We start from the raw sequence: 22,680 nt of genomic DNA, 5'->3' as shown, positions 1-22,680 counted from the left end.
TGAAACTGGGTAAATGATAGAGACAAAAAGAGTTGTGAGGTTCATACTAGGAAAAATTCCTATACCATGATGAATACACCATAATGATTGCTTTTGTGAAGACTCAAAATGGCAGTGGTATAGAGAAAGTGTTAATCTTCTTAGAGACCATCCACATAGTCATTATCATGGATTAGATATGAGGTATCCCCCAAAAATTCAAGTGTAAGACAACACAAGGAAGTTTAGAGGTGGAATGTTTGGGTTATGAAAGTTGTAACCTAACCAGTTCATTAATCCACTGATAAGGATTAAATAATTCACAGCCATAGGCAGGTAGGGACTGGCTGGAGGAAGTAGGTCAGTGAAGGCATGACTTTGGTGTATATATTTTGTGACTGGTAAGAAGAAATATCTCTGCTTCCTAATCATCTTTTTTTCTGAACTGCTTTCCTCCACCACACCCTTCCACTACAATGTTCTGCCAGCCTCTGGCCCAAATCAATGGAATCGGTCATCAAAAGAACTGAGATCCCTGAAAACATGAGCCCTGAATAAACTTTCCCTTCACTGTGTGTGTGTGTGTATGTGTGTGTGTGTGTTTGTGTGTTTCCCAGGCCTTTAGGTCACAGTGATGAAAAAGCTGACTGAAAGAGTCATGATAAAGAATTTTATAATTTTTATTCTCTTTTATTGTTGAGTAAAATTCCATTGGGTATATACGCCACATTTTTTTTATCCATTAATTCATTGGAAGATATCTAGTTGGCTCCACAGTTTAGCTATTGTGAATTGTGCTGCTATAAACATTGATGTGGTTGTAACCCTGTAGTATGCTGTTTTTAAGTCTTTTGGGGTATAGGCTAAGGAGAGGGATAGCTGGGTCAAATGGTGGATTCATTCTCAGATTTCCAAGGAGTCTCCATACTGCTTTCCATATTGGCTGCACCAATTTTCAGTCCCACCAGCAATGTATAAGTGTACATTTTTTCCCCACATCCTCACCAACACTTGTTGTTGTTTGTCTTCATAATAACTGTCATTCTGACTGGAGTGAAATAATCTTAGAGTAGTTTTGATTTGCATTTCTCTAATTGCTAGAGATAATGAACATTTTTTCATATATTTGTTGATTGATTATATATCCTCTTCTGAGAAGTGTCTGTTCAGGTCTTTGGCCTATTTGTTGATTGGGTTACTTGTTTTTTGTTTTGTTTTGTTTTGTTTTGTTTTGTTGTTGGTGCTTAGTTTTTTGAGTTCTTTATATGCCCTAGAGATTAGTGCTCTATCAGATGTGTGAGGGGTAAAAATTTAAAATCATGGCATTTGTAGGTAAATGGATGGTGTTGGAGAAGATAATACCAAGTAAAGTTAGCCAATCCCCAAAAAACAAATGCTGAATAATTTCTCTGACATAAGGAGGCTGACTCATAGTGGGGTAGAGAGGGGGAGCATGAGAGGGATAGATGAATTCTAGATAGGGAAGAGGGGTGAGAGGGAAAATGAGGGAGCAGGGGATTACCAAGGATGGTGAAATGTGATAGGCATCATTATCCAAAGTACATGTATGAAAACACTAATTGATGTCAACATAATTTATATACAACAGAGATATGAAAAAGTGTGCTGTATATGTGTAATAAGAATTGTAATGCATTCCACTGACATTTATTTTTTTAAGTCAATAAAAATAGAATGTTCATAGAAATGTAGAGAAAAATGATTATTCTGATGAGGTCTCTGATGAAAACATGAAGCTCTTTTTGGAAACCAAAAGAAAGTTGACTCTTGCCATAAATTGGAAGAGAATTTGGTTGAATTGTGTTTGTGTCCTAGAATTATGAAGAAAATATAAGTTGTGAGCAATGAAACAAGATGCTTGGCTAAAGAAATTTTGAAACAAAGTGTTGAAGGTGCCACATGTCTCATGCTGACTGCTTATAGTAAAATGTGAAAAGATAAAAATGTTTTAAAATGGAATTTTTTATTAAAACTGAAGCAGAAATCAAAGCTATGGAAAATCCCCAAACTGTTCAAATTGTAAAACATAAGAAAGCATGTTCTGGAGGAAATATCAAAGTGTAGGCCAGTGACCTTCGGCTGAGGAGATGCTTATGGATCAGCCAGGTAATATTCTTCAAGGCCAATGGAAGAATGGACCGGAAGGCATTTCTAAGATCACTGATGCTGTCACTCTCATCATAGTCATAGAGTGGAAAGGCCTTGGGGCAGAGCAATTTCAAATGGGGAGCACTTGCAGGATTTCAGTGCTCAATGCCTGGCAACACCTCAAGGATCTTCTTGCTGCATTCTAGCACAATACTTCCCTAATGCTCCACTTTTTACTCTGGTAGACTGAAATACCTCACAACCCAGAAGGCTGATTTCTCCTCAAGAAGACACTGATTGAGGAAAGCAGTGCTAGTGACTAGGAGACCAGTTTTTGAGATTGGGGTCCCTGATGACTTCATGGCTATGGCATACTTGGTGACTGGGACAGTTTCTGTGCAAAGGCATAGGATGCCCTGTTGCTATGGAGATGTCCTCCATGCTAGAGTCTTATCAGCCTCTTCCTTATTCTCAGGCACAGTAGCTCCTGGGAATGAAGGAGTCTCCTTGCTAAGATAACCACAATGTTTCACCAGTTCCTCTGCTCCTGAATCTGTCCAGGAATTAGTAACTTTAAACAATGGACTTTCTTGAGAGCTACAAGATGCTTCTAACATTGTACATTGCAACTGTAGAATGTGACTGGGGAAATAGTTGCATACTGTTGCTAACTGTAACTTTCATGAATACCAAGAATAATGCTTGCATAGTCTTTCATCTGATTTAGAGACATTTATAATAAAGATTGCTGGTGTAATTCCTGAGACCTGCTTCTCCATCAGAGAGCAGTGCTCCATATGACCCCAGATGTTTTATCTTCAAGATCTGCGTGCATTGACTCTTTATTTCTTCCAATCTCCCATTGCTCCTCACCAGAACTTGCTAGTTGGACCGTGCTGGTTGCGGCATCTGGTTGCGGCTAAACTCGACAGTGTCCATGTGGTAACATTTCTTTTGGCATCCAGTGTGCACAAGCTGAAGCTTTGACTACTTCCACCTAGAATTCAAGCATGGCTCTCCCTGGATCCTGGTCATGAAACCCAGACAGAGACCCACCACAAGGGTAGGCCCACTGCAGAGAAATTTGACTAGAGCAATTCCTACAAAATCCAAGGAGATAAAACTCTACAATTCCAGGTCACTAGAGCCACCAACTTATGATTTCAGCTTGAGAAAAGCACAGGAATGCAACCACAAATCATGAGAGCTACAGTGGGGTCTTTGGCAAGCAAAACCATAAGGCCTGGACCAATGGAGTCTTCAGTACCCAATCCCTCCCTAAGAGTTGTTAAGGTGGAACTCCTGCATCAGGGAGTCTGGAAGGCAGATCTGCAAGTGAAACATTATTCTCAAACCTTAAAATTTAAGACATATTGGGACCTGTCACTTTTTTTTTCGTTCCTATTTCTCCCTTTTGAAATGAAAATGTCTATCTTATGACTGTTCAACCATTATATTTTAGAAGCATCGAACATGTTTGATTTCACCAGTTCACAGTTGGAGAGCAATCTGCCTCAGGACGAATTTTTCCTTAAGTTTCCATTTATATATGATTTTGATATTTAGATAAACTTAAACTTTAAAGTTTGATACTGGGACGAGTTAAGGCTTTGGGGCTTTAAGGATAGAATGAATGTGCTTTCCCTGTGAGAAGGAAATGAAGTTTGGAAGGCCAGAATGAACTATTAGAGTCTCAATATTTATGTTTCCCCCTAAATCCATACACTGCAACCCAGTCACCAATATGATGATATTTGATAGGTGGTTAGGTCTATAGTCCAGAGTCTTTATGAATGGTATTAGTGTCCTTATACAAAGAGGTACCAGAGAGATACCTTGTCCTTTTCATCATATAAAGATATTGCAAGAATTCTCACCTGTGAACCACAAAACTGGCTGTCACCGGATACCAAATTCACAGGTGCCTTGGTCTTGGACTTCCGAGCTACCTGAATTATGATAAATAAATTTGTTCTTTTTACCAGCCACCAAATTTATGATATTTGGTTTTAGTAGCACACATAGATTGCAGAGAATCCGAGGTTTCAGTGTAGACAGATGATGCAGAGAGTGAGTTCTACTAAGTAGGCAGAAGGAAATAAATGCAGAGCCCAAGGGGAGGGAGGAGACTAGGTAAATAGCAAGAAGAACATTTTTGCCTGAGCGGGGACCAAAAGAATGCATGGAACTGACTGAAAGTTGACAGATAGAAAAAAAGAGACCATTTCTTTCTAATGGCTTCTCTGATAAGTAGAAGGTGAACCTGTTGGTTGAGAGTTAGAAGCTGGCAGAATCAGGTATAAAGAGGTGGTGAAAAGATCACTGCATGTGGCATGTTAAGGTCCTGGTTCAGATTTCTCAGCTTTGATGATTTTCTTACAGCAACTCTAAGTCCCCTTTTAGATACTAGACCAGGCTCATATCTGCCACCTTAGAGGTTGTCATGGCAACATCAGTCCCAGAACCCACCACATAGTAGGCATTCCAAAAATTATAGTTAAATCTGAATCTTCATTGCCCTCCTCCTCACCCTTTTAGCTTATTGAATTAGAAGTCAGTAATGAGCTGTTTCAAAGCTATCTGCCAACAGCTGTTGTAAGGATAAAAGAAAAAAGGAAAAAAAAGAAAGAAAGAAAACCTTTAGTAAGTTGAGACTGTTATTCTCTGTAGAGAGGAAGGGCGCTCTGACTTAGCACCCACCATGCCCAGGGCCATTAATGAAGCCTGGCTCCTTTTTCTTGTCATTGCAGCCATTCAAAAGGAGAAAGTTCTTCTTGGCAAGGAAGTGCTATTTTCAGAGACAAGATTAGGCTCATTTTGGGCAGGAGCAGTGCTTCTTCAGTCCCAGCACCTCTGAAGATTAGGTTAAAAGGTAAGAAGGAATGACTCAGAATAATTGCATTGCTTTACTGTGAACTTTAAGATCTTTTAGTGAAGGAGTTTTATAAGCAGTGATAGATAGTCATGAAGAAAGGAAAAGCACAAACTCAGGGGAAAAGAACTGTAATGCCTGAGTGAATTTCTACAAAAGGAAACTTGGCCAGCCTTGTTAGTTTTTTTTTTTTTTCTACCTCCTCCAATTTCATAGGAATATTTTGAATATGTTCCCTTCTTCCCAGTTTCTGAAAACAGATTTCCCCCATTTACTTTTGCTACATAGCTGTATGTATTCTATGAAGCAGATTTCAGAAATCCCAGTTCAACAACAGGAATGTTGAAGAAAAGCTCTACATTACACCTGTTAAATAAAAATGCTATTTTATAATTGGCGACATGGTATCCCATAATGATGTATCTGAGGTAGAATCTGATATCTTATCTGTAAGCATTAAGCAAGTATTGAAAATTATTTATTGATCCATCATTGAATTTTTAACTGGATCCTGAGCTAAGTAAGAAATGCAAGAGAAACAAAGCAAGACACCTATTGACTTAAGGGTTTACATTCTGTTGAACAGAAAACTCATAGTTCAACTGTGAAACTGACAGTAAGGAATAATACATAAGAAATATTTAAGTGCTATTTGTACTTCTTATATCGACTCCCTTACTTTTTCCTCTCCTGTATCCACTCATGTAACTCCCATAATCAGAGATCTGACTTCCCAGGTCTCTTCAATTTCTCAACCTATGGCTCTTTTGCATAAATATTTCTGAACTATATTTATTTATCTCTGATTTCCACTGCCAGCATCTTGTGGAGGCCACTGTCCACTCTCACCTGAAATACTTCAATACTTCCGTAACCTGTTTCCTAACTCATAGTCATACCATTCGCCAATCGAATCTATACAGTGACTCAGAGTGATCTTCCTAAAAGCCAGCTATAACAATGTCCTTAATTTCATACACATATACCCACACCAATGAGTTTATGCCTATTTTTACTCTTGTTTACAATTTTGGTCCTAACATAGAGATTGGGGGCTTCATCATGACTTTAAAATACCTGCAATTTTGGTCCTGACTTGACTCACAGAATTTTTCCCTGACCACTTTCCAAAGGAATATTCAGTCAGGATCCACTGACTTTCCTTGTGTTCCTCCTCTTCCTAACTCCAGTTCCCACATCCCATCACTATTAACCTATGATCTCCATCATTGAAAAAAAATATTTGTACCATTACTTGGATTTCTACTGTGTTTGCCATCAAGCATAAAAATCGTCACTTTATTGTAGTTGTTTATTCTTTCTATTTTTATGTCATTATCTCTGTACTTCAATAAGAGCAGGGATCAATTTGATTTATTCATTATTTCATTGTCTGACCCTAAGACTGTGTCGACATTAAGCAGTCAATTATCAATAATTGAATGAATAAGTCTGGAAATGAATAAAGAGAAATATAAAGTTCTGTAAGAAAAGTGTAACTTGGATCTAGAAATCATCAAAACCAAAAAAAGATTGAAGAAGTCTATGGTTTGAGAGATCCACAGAAAGCACTTCATTCTGAGAAATCACATGAGGAAAAATGTACATTGGTATGGTAGTGACAAGGCTACCCAATTGACAGAAGCTGTTTTGGGATGATGGAAACACTGGGAAATTAGGAAATTTACCTACATGGAGGGAGGCAGAACTAAGAGTGCAGAAGAACTTAATGACAGGGGACACCTTCGTATTTGATAAGGTAATAAATATCGAATATTTCAAATCTTTATTTCAACATCTGGAACCTTTCCAAAGAAAGTTATCATCTGCTTAAAGTCTGCTCTTTTAGGCAGACATCTTCTTCGTGTGGTGCTAGGGCACCAAACCATGGCCCTCACACACCAAACACATCATCGAGTCACTTCCCTAGGCCCACAGAGGAAAGTTAGTGTGAAGCAAGAATGAGCAGTCCTCTTTTCTTGTTGTAATCCTGGAGTAACAAGAGCCCCATCTTTCTTCAATGTTTGAATTGGAAGAAGACTTTTGTTTTGTTTACTGTAGTTGGCAGAGAGGATGCTAGAAAGCATAAGTTTACAGGCTCCATAATTTGATGATTAAGTCTAAAGAAATATGCTTCTATGTCTCCAGTGCAAAGCATCAATAAAGGGCTTTAACCTGTCTAAACCTCAGTTTTCTTCTCTCAAAATGGGGATAGAAATCATCTACCTCCAAGCCTGTCACAGGAAGAAGTAATGTAATTCAGTGCTTGACTCACAGTAAACATTCCCTGAAAATCCCTATTATTTTCACACTATCACTTTGTATTTCATACGTATTATTGTACTTCTTTTTATTATTTAGTATTCACAGTTTCTATTCTAAGGTAGAAAGATTCAGCATGAGTTATGTGCCCTTGTTAAATTAGTTTTCTGATTGTGGGTTTTGATTAAATGTCATGTAAGATTCAAAGAAGAAACAAATAATCAGGCAGACAAGATGTTATACCACAAAAGAACCAGAGAACATAAATGGGGGAATTTTACCATTTGTGTCACTGACTAATTTACCTGAAGGACTGTGAGACATTCAGAAAAACTTGATACTTTGTGAATTAGTAAGAGAGTTAACTCATTTGATCAAATATTCAAAGATGACAAATCAACCAATGTTCTCTATTCATTTGTGACAAATGTGAGTCACACAGTCACACTAACACTGGGATGGCAGATTCATGTGCAGAGCCCGTTCGACCTCACAGTTGAGCCACATCTGGGGCAACATACAGATGGATCAGCAGAAGCATACTCTGGGTCAGGCCATTGCAAAGCCAGAGGTTTTATAGAAAAGAAAAAAAAAAGGTTGGGACCCAGAAGAGCAAGGGAAATGGAGTTGACAGAAGAGATTTGGCTCTGACAAAGATGTTGATTTTTCCCAAGTCAAAGTTCCCAAAGGATGTAACTAGCTCAGCCACAGGTCAGTGAACATCAGTGTAAGAGAGCCCAATGGTTGTACAGAGCAGAGTCAATGACACCAATGTTTATTGTAATAAGCAGAATGACATCTTCTTGTGGGAGAGGAATACATTTAAGGAAGACTCAGCCTGTACTTAGGGTTTTGAAGATAGGATTTCAGGCCACTGGGAATAGATCAAGTAGGAACTATAAAGGGAAATAGCATGGCAGTCACATTGATTGAGCTACAGGAAGAAACCATTTTTCATTAGGCAGGATGAAATAGAAAAGAAAGGTATAAATGTGACTTAATATAAGGATAGGACATAGTTCAAGAGAGTACCCTCACAGAAGCTGCACTTCATCCTTATTACATCAGACAGTGTAAGATTTTGGTAGTACAATTACCAAGTGCCAATGATATGTTAGGATTTGCTCACCTCCCAATCCTTAACAGATAAACTTCTAGTCATTATATGAACTGGCTCCAAGAATAGGGGCATGGACCAAAGTTTCCACCCATAAGAAAGGTCAAGTGGAGAGCTGAAAAAAGGTGCAATGAACAGAAACCAGCAATTAAAAATCTTGATAGTCTAAGTAAGCATTATTAGACCTACATTCTATAAGTTAATATCAAATTATTTGCTGAAGAGAAGGAGATGGCAACAACTATTATCTAACCATCTTGTGCTCTAAGTATTGGGGATACTTTTTAATAATTGGGATATTTTACTGCAACATTATATGATTGCATCTTATCTTGAAAATGCAATTACAGCTTCAACTATTTCTACATACACTACCATAACCTATGCAAAAGTAGTTTGGGCTAGCATTATTTTAGGTATTTTATAATTACATATGAAGTTCTAGAAAAGAATAGTCAGGAAAAAAAACAAAGAATTTTTAAATTTGCAAATGAGTGACAATGTTTTTAAAGTAGTGAAATGTGTTTCAGAAATCTAAACATTATCTTTCTCTCATTTGTTTATAAACTTCATTAGAATAGTAATGCACATTTGATTTACTTTCTGTTGGTGTAAAGTTTCTAAGAGCATTTTCATATTTGTGGGTTATCCAAATATATTCCTGAATAGTTGATAATTAGTCTGTACTTTCCCCATTTATGAGAAAATGCATAACCTGAATATCCCTACCATTAAATCGTTTAGCATAGCACTGAAAAATTAAAATAAAATCCTATTGAACACTTGGGAGAAGTTACTAAGTGTGTATGAGGGTTCCATAACAATAAAAATGAATTTTGATTTTTATTATTGGAAAGTGTCCTTAAAGGTCATCCATTTTTCTTAAAGGTCAAGGTAATGAACTAAGAGACAAATTTTCTCATTGTTTCCTTATCTTTAACTTTTCTTTGGAGATAATCCACAAACTAAGTTCACACTGCTTTAGCCTGATACATGCAACAAACAAACAAACAAAAAAAACCTTTAAAAAATCAACTGGATGCTATGTTCTTTGAGCCAAACATGGCCTTGCCAGTCAGTCTTTTGGGAAAACTTTACCTTAACCAGCAAGAAATGCTTTGTTCCGGAAAATAAAATGAGCAACTGAGAATTTTTTCAGTTGTTTTAAAGAATAAACACAGTTTCAAACTCCTTTTGCTTTCTTTCTTTCTTTATTTTTAATAAACCAGTTTTTCAATAATCTCTATGCTCAAAGAATAGGAACTGGGACTGGCTGAGAGGAGAGAAAATGGATTTTAAAAGCCCCACACAACTTGTCTCCTTTGGCACATCTACACTTGAATGCTTTAGCTTTCTTGCCAGGATGGTTAAGTTAACACTTAATTAGTATGTGTACCAAACAAATCATGCTCTGGGCAGCACAATTTTTTTTTTATTTCTCCCCACTGCCCCACAAATCAACAGACTGTTTTCTGCCCAAAATATTCAAGAAAAAGACTGTGCTTGCCTGGGGCAGAGGCCAGATGCCTTGACTTCCAGCTTCCTTCCATCAAAGCCGTGCAGTTTGGAAATTAAAATCTACAGCAATAATGAAACATATTAAAATGCATGCAAAGTCTTGAGGGCTTATAATATGCTAAAAACTGGCAATGCATGTTTACATCCATATATCAACTTGGATGTGCTGAAAAGATTTAAAGTGTAAAATATGCAAATATGTGTCATATTGTCACACTTGGTCTCTCTAATGGAACTCCCTTTCATCTCAAGTCGTCTTAATTTCATGAATATTACATGGCCCTCACACCTTTTACTCCTGCTGTTGCTAGGCTGAGAAGATTATGAAAATACGTTAATAGTAACTTTCATCAAATAAAAGTTGCAATATTCCAAATAAAGCATTTTTCCCTCCTCTTAAAATACAAATGGTGAAGGGTTTCACGCTATTTTGTTTCCCTGTGGGAGACTAGATAACTATAGGCCAATTAAATTAATGAGCAGAGACCATATGAATGGCAATATTTGTGCATAATCCTGACTGGCTGCACATATAGACAGGTATATAGTGGTATTTAAAATATCCTTGAGGAATGAATATTTTTCTAGTTCTGATGTATCAAAGGAATAAAGAACAATTTCTAAATTAGTCTGACCTACACAAAAGCCTGTGAACTTATATTTAATTCCTGGAAAACTATGGAAAATAGAAGAGAGGAAGTTGGAGGAATCTTTTTGCATTTAGGAAAGTGGAGAACAGTGATAATATTGGGATTGCAGGCAACTGTAATAAAGAAAAGGATACATTCTGTCCATTTTGGATACGTTGTCCTGAAACTTTCAGGATGACAGCCTTGATTTTGTTCCTTTATCTTGACATCTGCTGAAAGACTCACCTTAGCAACCTTAATCATTGGTAGATGGCAAAAGCAACAAGAAGCATTGTATTCTGAACCCAATTTGCACCAGTGGGGAAGAATTAGGATCTATGCAGAAATGTTAAGAATCTTAGAAGGGGTGCCACTGTGGATTCCATAATAGTGGGGGAAAATAAGAAAATTGAGATTTAGTTAGAAATTTATTTGAGAGGAGCACTAAATTTAATAAGTTTGGAGAAAAGACCATTGTTAACCCAAGGACATCTGTTCTATAAGTGGCTAGCAGATAAGGATCTAAAAAAGATATTCTGACAAGATCTCTGCCAAGAGTTGAAAGGAAGAAGTTAAATGACACTTGACAGGAGCCAGTTTTGTGGCCCAGACAACTTTCTTCTGGGCTTTGACTCATAAAAGTATTTGCACAGATGATGAAAGGAAGGACACTCAACCGAGAGCGATACAAACAAGTTGCCTCCAATTTATGAAGCTCATGTGGAGAAGGCTGCAGCACAAAGTGTGCTGGGATCCCAAGATGGGAGGATGTTTGAAACCAGGTTTCAAAACAGGAGAGAATAAGCTATGGCTGAAGGCAGTTGGCATAATGCTGACAGATGACAGAGAGAAGATAGAACTCCAGAGCCGTATTTTTTTTCTGAATTATTGCTGTTATTACTGCAGTCCTTATATTTTGTTTTGCATTGTTGTTGTTTTCTCAAATAACGAGTTTTAAGTTTAGAATTCTTAGAAAAAAATGTAAAGGAAAAATACACAATTATTTAAAGGAATTGGAAGGAAGTACTTAGTTATTTCCCTTTTGTTTTACTTTATTTTCCAAGTATTTTTCTTTGCTTTTAAGTAATATACAATCTTTGGAAATTTGGAAATTTTCTCAATTCAGAGAGAAAACAATTTCATTTTTCTCCACCAAAGACAAGTTCTTTGCATTGCTATGCATAATTCAAATGATACTGGTTAAACATTTTTATATGCTTCATTTTTAAACAGAATATCATATCACAAATAGCTCTCTACATCACTAAGAACATTTTATAAATCTTGATTGATTGGTACATATTCCAAATTATGTTTTTCAACAACATTAGATACTTAGTTTGTCTTAAAATTTTGTCATATAATATAAATAAAATATACAATATTTTTATGTATTTTTGCTCATATTTAAGTACTGCTTTAAAAATACTTTTAAGGGGATATTATAAGTATTGAACATAGTTTAGAAAATAACCATGTTTACTAAATTCAAAGAAACATAATAAAAAATAAATTATTCTCTAAACTACATTTTTTTCTTTCGTTTTTAACTGTTTTCCCCTTATTGACTGAAATCTATAAACTGAATTTTAAGAGAGAACTTGAATGAGCTCCCTGCCTGGTAATGATGAGGTAGGTTATTGAAAATAAACCCCTATTGAAAAACAATGAAACACAATGGAAAAATATTTTAAATGTCATAAAAACTCATTGTACAGGGTGTCTAGCATGCAGTCAAAAATAGTATCACTCAACAAGCCAGGCCTAGAAAGACAAGTACCTTATGATCTCTTCATATATAAAATCTAAAAAAGTAGATCTCATAGAGTCTTAAAGTAGAATGAAGGTTACCAGAGTTTGGGGAGAGGAGGGAGGGATGGGGAAAGGTTGACCAATGGGTGGTGAGTTATGGTGAGATAAGGACAAGAAGTTCTGATGTGCTATTGCGCAACAGGGGGACAATAGATAATAATAATGTAGCATACATTCCAAAAGTAAGCAGAAAATGCTTTGAAACTTTTCACCATAAGAAATGCTAAACGTTCAAAGAGTTAAATATGATCCAAACACTACCCAATATATACATATATTAAAGCATCATATTAATTAATAGGTTCACTTTTATATTTTGAGGTATCAATAAAAACAGATTTAACATAAATCAAAACAATAAAAAATGACATATTCAAAAAAGCAAGGCCACATGAGCAAGGAGAAATGCAGAAAGCAGAATGAGACCAACTGATGCTTGAAATAGTAGAAATGTCCAAGATGAATTTAAAAATGACTAAGCATACTGTATTTGAGAAAGTAAACAGCAACCTGACAATATCTATAGGGCTATACAAAATAAACAAAGAGGAATTTGGGAGGACAAAATAGGACTAGAGACATGATAACTACAATAAAATAAATTAAAAGCACCGTTGAAAGGATTTAAAAGTAAAATTGACAGAGCAGAAGTGTGAATTAGTAAAATAGAATGTAGATCAGAAGGTGTTGTTTTGATAAAGCACAGGGAGAAACAAAACATAAAATTCAAGACAGCGAATTTGGTTTTGGAGAATAGAATGATTCCAAGAAGGAAAACAGGAGAGAGGACTGCACAGAGGCAATATGCATGAAGAGAATGACTGAGGATTCTTCAGAGCTGATAATAAGTCATTCCACAGATTCAGCCCCAAGCAAGATAAATTAAATAGAAATTCAAATATCTGTGAGGACTGATTCAAAATCATGGCATTTTAAAGCAATTAATGACTTAACCTCCAAAGAAATTTATTAAAGTACTTTATAAAGCATGAATTCCAGGCAGGGAAGATATGATTGTTCATAAAATTGCCATGATATTTTATCAACCATACAAACAGCAAGGAAAATAATCAAAAAATGGATAATGTAAATAGATACTGACTATAGAAAACAATAATATTATTGTCTCTGTTAATTTATAACAATATAATTTTGAAGGCTGGGGTGTAGCTGAGTTTCAGAATACTTGTCTACTGTCCTACTTTGTTTTTAGGCCCTGGGTGGGTTAGATCTCCAGAATGGCCAAAAAATAAATAAATAGAATAATAGAGGCAGATAATAATGAGACATAAATCTGATGTGACTATATGTTAAAAATAATCTAAAAAGAAAATTATTTGATACTTTCATAATTTAATATGTGAAATTTGTATTATTTGTATATTTTCATATTTTACAAAAAAAAGAGTGAATAAAGACAAAAACATAAACTAAAGAAAATAGCATAGATTTAAACATATATTTCATTAGATAGAACTGAACACAATAATTCAAGTAAAAGACAATCCTATGTGGATCTGAATGCAAAAGGAAATGCTATTTTTAAGAGACACATAAGGAAAGATTGAGATTCAATTACTACCTGTCAGGTAAAATAGATTTTATAGAAAAAAAAGCATACTAGTGATAAAGATGATTATAATAATAAAATACTTAACAAAATGATACAAACATTTTATATGCATACAATGAAAATATAACGTCAAATATGTAAGCCAAAGTTTACAGATTTAATAAAACAGAAAATTTACGATTATTGTGAATTAATTACAATTAATAGAGCAATTCAAAAATAAGTAGAGGAAACAGAATTGTATAAAAAATCTCCCCAAATAAGGAACAGATTAAAAAAAAACTCAAAAAGAATATTTACAAAATTTGGTGGAACATTATATCATAAAACAAACTTTATCAAATTTCCAGGGATTTACATCATATATAATATTTTCTATAACTCTTATATACTTGTGACACTTTGGGAGATAGACTGACAAACTGAAAATATGCCCTTATATATTTGGAATATAAAAATATTTCTCTATAGCTCACGGGTTAAGAAAATGAAAATGGAAGCTATAAAACACTAAGTGGTAATGAACATATCCAAAGTTGTAGCCCACAGCTATTGAAGCACTCAAATAGATAATGTATCTATACAAACTTAAAATATTTATATCTCAATCCATATCCATCCATTTAACTAGAATATGTATATATGTACATTAGAGGAAAAAAGAATGAAAATTAATGAGTTTTCTAGCTTTCAACAAACTAGACAAACAGCAATAACAAATTCATTTATTATATAAAAGAAGCAATATTCAGATGATAGCAATCATTTCAAAGTTTTAAAAATAATTTTATATATAATCAGAGATATACTTCTTGTACTTAATAATGCCACAAGTCAATTCTTTGAAAAAAAAAATCAGTTGATCAAACTCTGCCAGGATTATTCAAGAATAAAATAGAAAGAGTTAAAAAGTCAAGCAGCCCACATACATAAACAATAATATAATAAACCACAGTATATTCTTCAGGCATTAATGAGTGGACATTTTAATAATTATATGTGTATTCATTTGAAAATAGATGATATGGATAGATAATTAACTAGAATCAACAAATGGGACTTACTCAAACTAAAAAGTTTTTTCTCAGCAAGAGAAACAATAAGAGAGGTAAATAGGGAGCCTACATCCTGGGAACAAATCTTTACTCCTCACACTTCAGATAGAGCCCTAATATCCAGAGTATACAAAGAACTCAAAAAATTAGACAATAAGATAACAAACAACCCAATCAACAAATGGGCCAAGGACCTGAACAGACACTTCTCAGAGGAGGACATACAGTCAATCAACAAGTACATGAAAAAATGCTCACCATCTCTAGCAGTCAGAGAAATGCAAATCAAAACCACCCTAAGATACCATCTCACTCCAGTAAGATTGGCAGCCATTAGGAAGTCAAACAACAACAAGTGCTGGCGAGGATGTGGGGAAAAGGGTACACTTGTACATTGCTGGTGGGACTGCAAATTGGTGCAGCCAATTTGGAAAGCAGTATGAAGATTTCTTGGAAAGCTGGGAATGGAGCCACCATTTGACCCAGCTATTCCCCTTCTCGGTCTATTCCTTAAAGACCTAAAAAGAGCATGCTACAGGGACACTGCTACATCGATGTTCATAGCAGCACAATTCACAATAGCAAGACTGTGGAACCAACCTAGATGCCCTTCAATAGATGAATGGATAAAAAAATGTGGCATTTATACACAATGGAGTATTACTCTGCATTAAAAAATGACAAAATCATAGAATTTGCAGGGAAATGGATGGCATTAGAGCAGATTATACTAAGTGAAGCTAGCCAATCCCTAAAAAACAAATGCCAAATGTCTTCTTTGATATAAGGAGAGTAACTAAGAACAGAGTAGGGACGAAGAGCAGGAGAAGAAGATTAACATTTAATAGGGATGAGAGGTGGGAGGGAAAGGGAGAGAGAAGGGAAATTGCATGGAAATGGAAGGCGACCCTCAGGGATATACAAAAGTACATACAAGAGGAAGTGAGGGGAAAGGAAAAAATAATACAAGGGGGAGAAATGAATGACAGTAGAGGGGGTAGAGAGAGAAGAGGGGAGGGGAGGGGAGGGGAGGGGAGGGGGGATAGTAGAGGATAGGAAAGGCAGCAGAACACAACAGACACTAGTATGGCAATATGTAAATCAATGGATGTATAACTGATGTGATTCTGCAATCTGTATATGGGGTAAAAATGGGAGTTCATAACCCACTTGAATCAAAGTGTGAAATATGATATATCAAGAAATTTGTAATGTTTTGAACAACCAACAATAAAAAATTAAAAAATAAATAAATAAAAATAAAAGCATTGATCAATTAAAAAAAAACTTACCAAAGCAAACTTAAAAAAAAACACACATTTAAAAATTTTAAAGATATCTGAGCAATAAATGACTTAGACCTGTAATACAAATATTCCTACAAAAATATTAGAAAGCTAAAATTTGCAAACACTAACAGTCAAATATACCATCTTTCAGAAATTACTTAAAAAGCGGTAAAACAGAAATCATTTCACTAAATTTTTTGTTGTCGCTAGCAAAATTTTTGTACCAAAATCTGTCCAAGACAGAATAAGTACAAGTAATGCACAAATATGACCCCAGAAGGCAGAAATTAAATGTATCAATAAAATGATATCAAAATAGTAGAAAGTAACAATGATAACTTATCATGATGATTTTGTGTTAATTCTCAGAATACAAGATCAATTGATATTAAAAGCAAAATACTTCCATGTAATTTATCATATTAAAAGATTAAAGAAAAACCCCCACCATTGTGCCCACCCACAAGAATCAGGTCTTTATTAGAATAAGATATATCCTATGTGTGTAAAATTTTATCAAAATGGATTCTACTATTAGGTATAGCTAAGAAAAGCAATTAAAATAAAGTAATAATTTTACCAAAAAAATGTTAAGTAAAAGAGAAATTATTTTTTAAAGAGAAAATTCTTCAATTATTCATGATTAAAAACCAAAAATTTTAAAGAAACAACAGCAGGAAATGTCTAACACAAGAATGTAATCTAAGATATGTAGACTTCTCCTAATTAATAAGAATAAATATAGACAAGCTAACAAAAAATGAGCAAAATATTAATGTAGATATTTATTTAAAGAGAAATTTAAATGACCTGTATCTTATAATAATTTTTTCCATGTTATTTGTACTCAGTAAAATGCTAAATGCTGGGACTCTGGTGCACACACTGTACACAGGCTATATATGCCTCATCTTCCAAAGTATTGGCCATAATGTGAAATGGTCAGGCATCCCTTCCTATAGTGGGTATGTCAGTTGGCACTGCCATGTTGGACAATAGTTTGACATTAACTAGTTATGTTGAAAATGTACAGATGTTGTATCCCAACCTGCTACTCCTGTCTCCACAAACCAGAACGACAAATTCTCTGGAAAACCTGTGAACAAATTCTCACAGAATCTTTGATATTAATAACTTCAAACCAAAAACATCCACAATATCTATGAAAAATAAAATGGATAAACAAATTGTGATATGTTTATATGATAAAATTTTAAACAGCAATAAAAATGAATGACAGCCTCGTACTAGAAGATATACAAATAACTGAAATAAATATTTGCATTCCATGTGAGGTTCCTATTTCCTAGGATGCAGTGCTGTCTTATCAATGACTTTGTACTTCTTGTCAAGAGATGTTTTCATGGTTCTGAAATTTCTAACCAAGAAAGGCATAGAAAAGTCTCAGAAAAGACTACTACCTACATAGTAAAGGGAATTGTTATTTGTTTCTCTATTTATTAGCTTAGCGTTGGTTTATTTCTTAAAGGTCTTGTTAATAAACTTATTGTTTGAATTCATGGAGGGCATACAAGGTGTGTTTCCCTCTTACTTTCAGACAGGCCTGGCACCGTGACTTTTTCAAGCTACTTAAAAACACTATATATATTAAAAAATATATATGCACATGTTCACGAATATTTGTAACAAGTTTTAGTATAGTTTCGAATTAAATCATATAAAATTGTTTTCATGTATAATCTGGAGTTTTTTTTCAATTGTTGAATAGCATACAACTTGGTAATCAAATGTACTTTACTTTCATGAAGCCTGTATTTTAATATTTTCAGTGTCAGTGGGGAAATGTTTACTTCTTGAGAATGCCTCTTGGTATGGTTTGGATATGAGTTTATCCTTCCACAGTTTCAAAAACCTATGTCCTGGAATCTTGTTCCCCAGTATAGTGATGGGAGAGGTGGTAGAACCTTTAAGAGGTGAGGCTCAATGGAAGGTAACTAGGTCATGGAAGCAAAAGCAGTAAGGAAAATTAATGTAATTCTCATGGGACTCCTGTTAGTTCCCATGAGAATATCTTGCTATATTAAAAAAAAAAAAAAAAAAAGTGCATCTAACCTCTGACTCTCGCTTCCTGTCTCATATCTTCCACACACATTCCAGCTGTTCTGATGCCATTTGTCATGAGGCCTTCACCAGAGGCTAAATTGATGGGGCTTCAGGATCTTGGAGATTTTGCTCAAACAGTTAGCTAAATAGACTTCTTTCTTTTATAACGTACCCAGCCTTAGATATGTTGCTATGACAACAGAAAAATGGACTAATACAGCTTCTCTAGAAAGTTCTGAAATCAAAGGTCTGGGGTGGAAGGTTAGGATTAAGTATAAATTAGACTAAATAATCTCTGATTATCTTGAGGTTATTTAGTTTCAGTATCTTTTCTTTCTTCTGTCCCTTCTAAAGAGTCTTGTACTCTAAAATTAAAAATGGACAAAAGGAAGTAGATTGCCCTTCCCTATGTGATGAGGCATAATGAACTTCTAATACCTAAGTAGAAGAAAATGGCCATGGAAGTGAACTCTAAATGATAGATTAAGCTAAATATGGATTTAATGCTTTTAGGGCTCCTGGTCCGAAGGCCTTCGGACCTGGTCTGGAAACTATATCACTGCCTCTCTAGCTTTGAATTACATATTTGTAATTCATATTACAAATATTACATATTACATATTATGGAAATATTGCCATATTTCCCAGTTCCCCAGCTTGCAGACTGTGGCACTCTTCATCCTACACAATCTTATGAGTTCATACTTTACAATAAATATGTTCACATACATATTTTATTTTCTGTTTATTGGGGAACCCTGCTTAATAAAGGTGTTCATATATGTATATCAAATATATACAAGTATGTATAGTTGAATATGAATTTTTTGTGTACAAATATATAGATAGGTTTATCTTTATCTATCTATATATTTGAGATCTTAAATGCTAATTCATTTAAAATTAATTAGTAAAATTTCCATAATTTTCAATTCAAGAATATTTTGCTTTTGTACCTTCATACATTTGAGGTATTTTGATCTTGTTTTCTATTCCAAGAAATAAAGCTAAAGAATAAGGCAGCCTTGCCTTAGTAGTACTGGTTCTGATAGTAGATAGTATTAACTCTTACTTCCATGGGGCTAGGGAACATGATATTTCTTACCTTCATAATGTCCCTGGGTGTGAGAGCATTCCTCAAAACTGCTTAAGCCCATATTCATAGTTAGTAGCATAGTTAGTAGCAAGCTTACACCTTAACACATTACACCAGATTGGCCTTTATAACATGCCTTTTGTCAGTTTTCCCCAAAGTCTACATGTGAGTATGTCCATTTAATATTGATATTGCCATGTACAAAAGCACTCTAATGCTCAAACACAAGCACTTGAGCTCAAATTCCTTATGACCCCCAGTTTCTGAAGCTGCCCATATTTGGGTTTGTAAGCTGGTTGCCAGCACTTACCCAGGGGCTTTCTGCCTTTTCTGTGCATTCAATATCAGATGTCACTCTCTCAGTAACATGTCATTCACTACTGAACTTTTTATAGGCCCTCCTTCGTTCTTGCTTAGAAGTCTTGTCCTGTGATTCTATTAATTTCTTAGAAACATCTTCTATCTTCTTTTCTCTGAATTTGGGATTCTATGTCCTCTCACCTTCTCTATTTTAACCTTCACATGAGAAATAAAAATTTCTGTTTATTTTTAAAGTTAAAACATTAATCCTTCACCCCAGACTAGTTTCAGGCCTACATTTGGAGATACTGAATGACCTTGATGTTCTTTCCTAAGAAATTAGCCATCCACCCCTTCTTCTGCCCTTGGATCCTCAAAAACTTGCACAGTGCTCTATCCTTCATGATAAGTCAATTTTGCTACAAAACAACAACAACAAAACAATAAATTCTAAGTTATTAAATAATAAAGTTTCCATATTTCAAGTAGGTCTCAACTGTCAGATCCAGGCTGGAGTAGCAGCCCTTACCTGGAATATTGCTAGTTTTTGGCAGAAGGACACAGCAAAATGGTGTAAGCACATGAAGTTCCTTAAACCTTCTGTTCAAAAGTGGTGTAATTACTTCTTTCATAATTCATTTGCCAAAGCAGGTTCTATGCTGCTCCTAATATTGATGAAAAAGGGAAATATAACTCTCTCAAGAGAAGGTATGGAGCACATGTTTTAAATGTTAGTCCAGCATACCACATGGGATAAAATTACATTTTCCCTTAATTAATACAAAGCAACCTCATTTTTCACTTGTATGTGCCAGCTCCCTTCCTTCCCACCAAACTTCATTTACACAGAAAGGGACAGATAGATCCTTTATTGACTATCTTTCCCAAGCATGGCCTTCAAGTTATTATTTTCCACCCAGGTATAAATGGTTGACTTGTTGACTTAATTTCTTAAAATGTACAACTTTGGCTGACTTGATGATTTCCCCATCAGTAATCATGGATGGCATCCATGTTTACCGTATGGATCTGGATATGTGGCTTCACACTAGTAGATGGACTCAGTTCCAGTTATAACAGTGACTGCTGGTGAGGAGCCAATGGCTGCTGATTCTGGCCCTTTATGCGTCTCTAACATTAAGAAACAGAACAAAAATGAAAAAAAAAAAAGGAGGAAAGTCTACTCATTAATATGACCCAAGTACCTGAAGAAACAAGTCCAATAGGTCTAATCCTTAGGTTGTCCATCAATGGCAGGACAGACTTTCACAGAAGTAAATCGTGCATGATTTCAGAGTGTTGTCTTAATTGTTTGTTCTATAACTTATTTAAATTTTAACTGTCCAGATTTATTATAAATAGAATAATAACCTTTATAAGGTCATGTAGACCCTTATTATAATTGCAGTAAATCAACCTAGATTGATTTCAATGAGACATATCATTTCTTGGTGGATAACTTTTCTTTTCTCCTTGTCTCTGCATCTCAGTCTCTGCATCTTTGTAAGTCTGCCTGTTTTTCTTTTGCTCTTCTTCTTTCTTTTATTTTCATTTTGTTGAATGTTTATATCAGAACAAAGTCTTCAAACCCCAGAATTTTGTCATTGGTTAGAAAATTCTCCGTCTTTTGTCTCCTGATGCTCCTTTGAATTTCTGCTTGAGACAAAATGAGAAACCTTCAATGGAAACAGAAGAGTTTCACAGTGAACATCTAGAATTTCAAATGCACTAAGTGTCAGTTGAAAAAGAAAATTGTGGGTTTTATTTTCCTCATGCATGCTCCATTGCTGCAAGGTGTAAATAAGGGTGATGCCCCCACCCCAGTGAGAGATTTAACACTGATGATGAGTGAAGGCAATAACTGTGGAAGTGAGCAAGATGTCACTGCTACCATCGCAAAATGGAAATCCCATTAATGGCTGTGAGTTTCATTTGAGTTTTATCAAACAATCTGTAGGGAAGTTTTCTTTTCTGCCATATTGATTAAGCTAAACAACTTATTCAGCTGTTCATGAAATAGACAGTGCCAAACAAGGAAGCAAGCCTTCAGATAGGGCCAGACTTGCTCTTTTTATAACAAACTGCACTCACAATGAGAACTATCCACTCCTGCCACACCTCACTTACTCCCACAAGGACACATTAATCTTTTCATCAGGGTAGTGCCACAAGGACCTCATTATCTGTCTCTAGACTCCAATTCTAAAATTTCACCATTTCAACACCATCATAGTGGTGGGAACCAGGATTCTGACACATGACCCTTTGGAGGACAAACCATAACCAAAATATAGCATTGATAAATGCAAATTATTCATTTGATGAAGAAATAAATTGTCTCAATCTTTCTGAGCACCCTGTTGTCCCACAGCCAGGAGACCCATCAGAACATGTAGATTCCGTGCTATGATCTTGGATCTCCAATGTAGTGAGCTAAAATACACATTCTTTCTTTATAAAGTACTCAGACACAAATATTGTGCAATTTAGATTTTTAAAATTCTGTCCAGCCCTGTATTTTTTTTTCTCCAATGAGTACCTGTAATTGGATAATAATTTGAGCAAAGCAATGAAGCCCTTCTGTGTAGTGGAGCTCTCCATACCATAGTTCTGGCTCCATTGGTTGACATTATTTTAAGAAGGGGGAAAAAAAAACCGCGATTTATGTACTTTGGGGTTTGAATTATAGAAAACTTCATTGTTCATATATTAGCTAGTACGCTTAAGTTTTTAATTGAAGCTGATAAATCTGCTTGTCTTTCTGACCCCTTGTTCTGAGAAGCCAAGATCTGTGACATTGGCAATCCCCAGAAATCTTCAGGAGTGAGTCATCTCAGCCGGGGTGTCCTGGCAGATCAGATTTAAGCATCAGGCAGCAGCAATGATAGAGGTTTCTCTCGACTCATTGCTGACTCTCTTCCCTGCTTCCCTTGGCAACATCTTCTCTGGCCTATCAGAGCTTAGCTGTGCAGAGCTGCTTCTAATATTTAACCAACATTTTCCCT

This window comes from Marmota flaviventris, chromosome 16 (genome assembly GCF_047511675.1).
Source record: "Marmota flaviventris isolate mMarFla1 chromosome 16, mMarFla1.hap1, whole genome shotgun sequence".
NCBI classification, from domain to species: domain Eukaryota; kingdom Metazoa; phylum Chordata; class Mammalia; order Rodentia; family Sciuridae; genus Marmota; species Marmota flaviventris.
Note: the sequence above shows the minus strand (reverse complement) of the source record.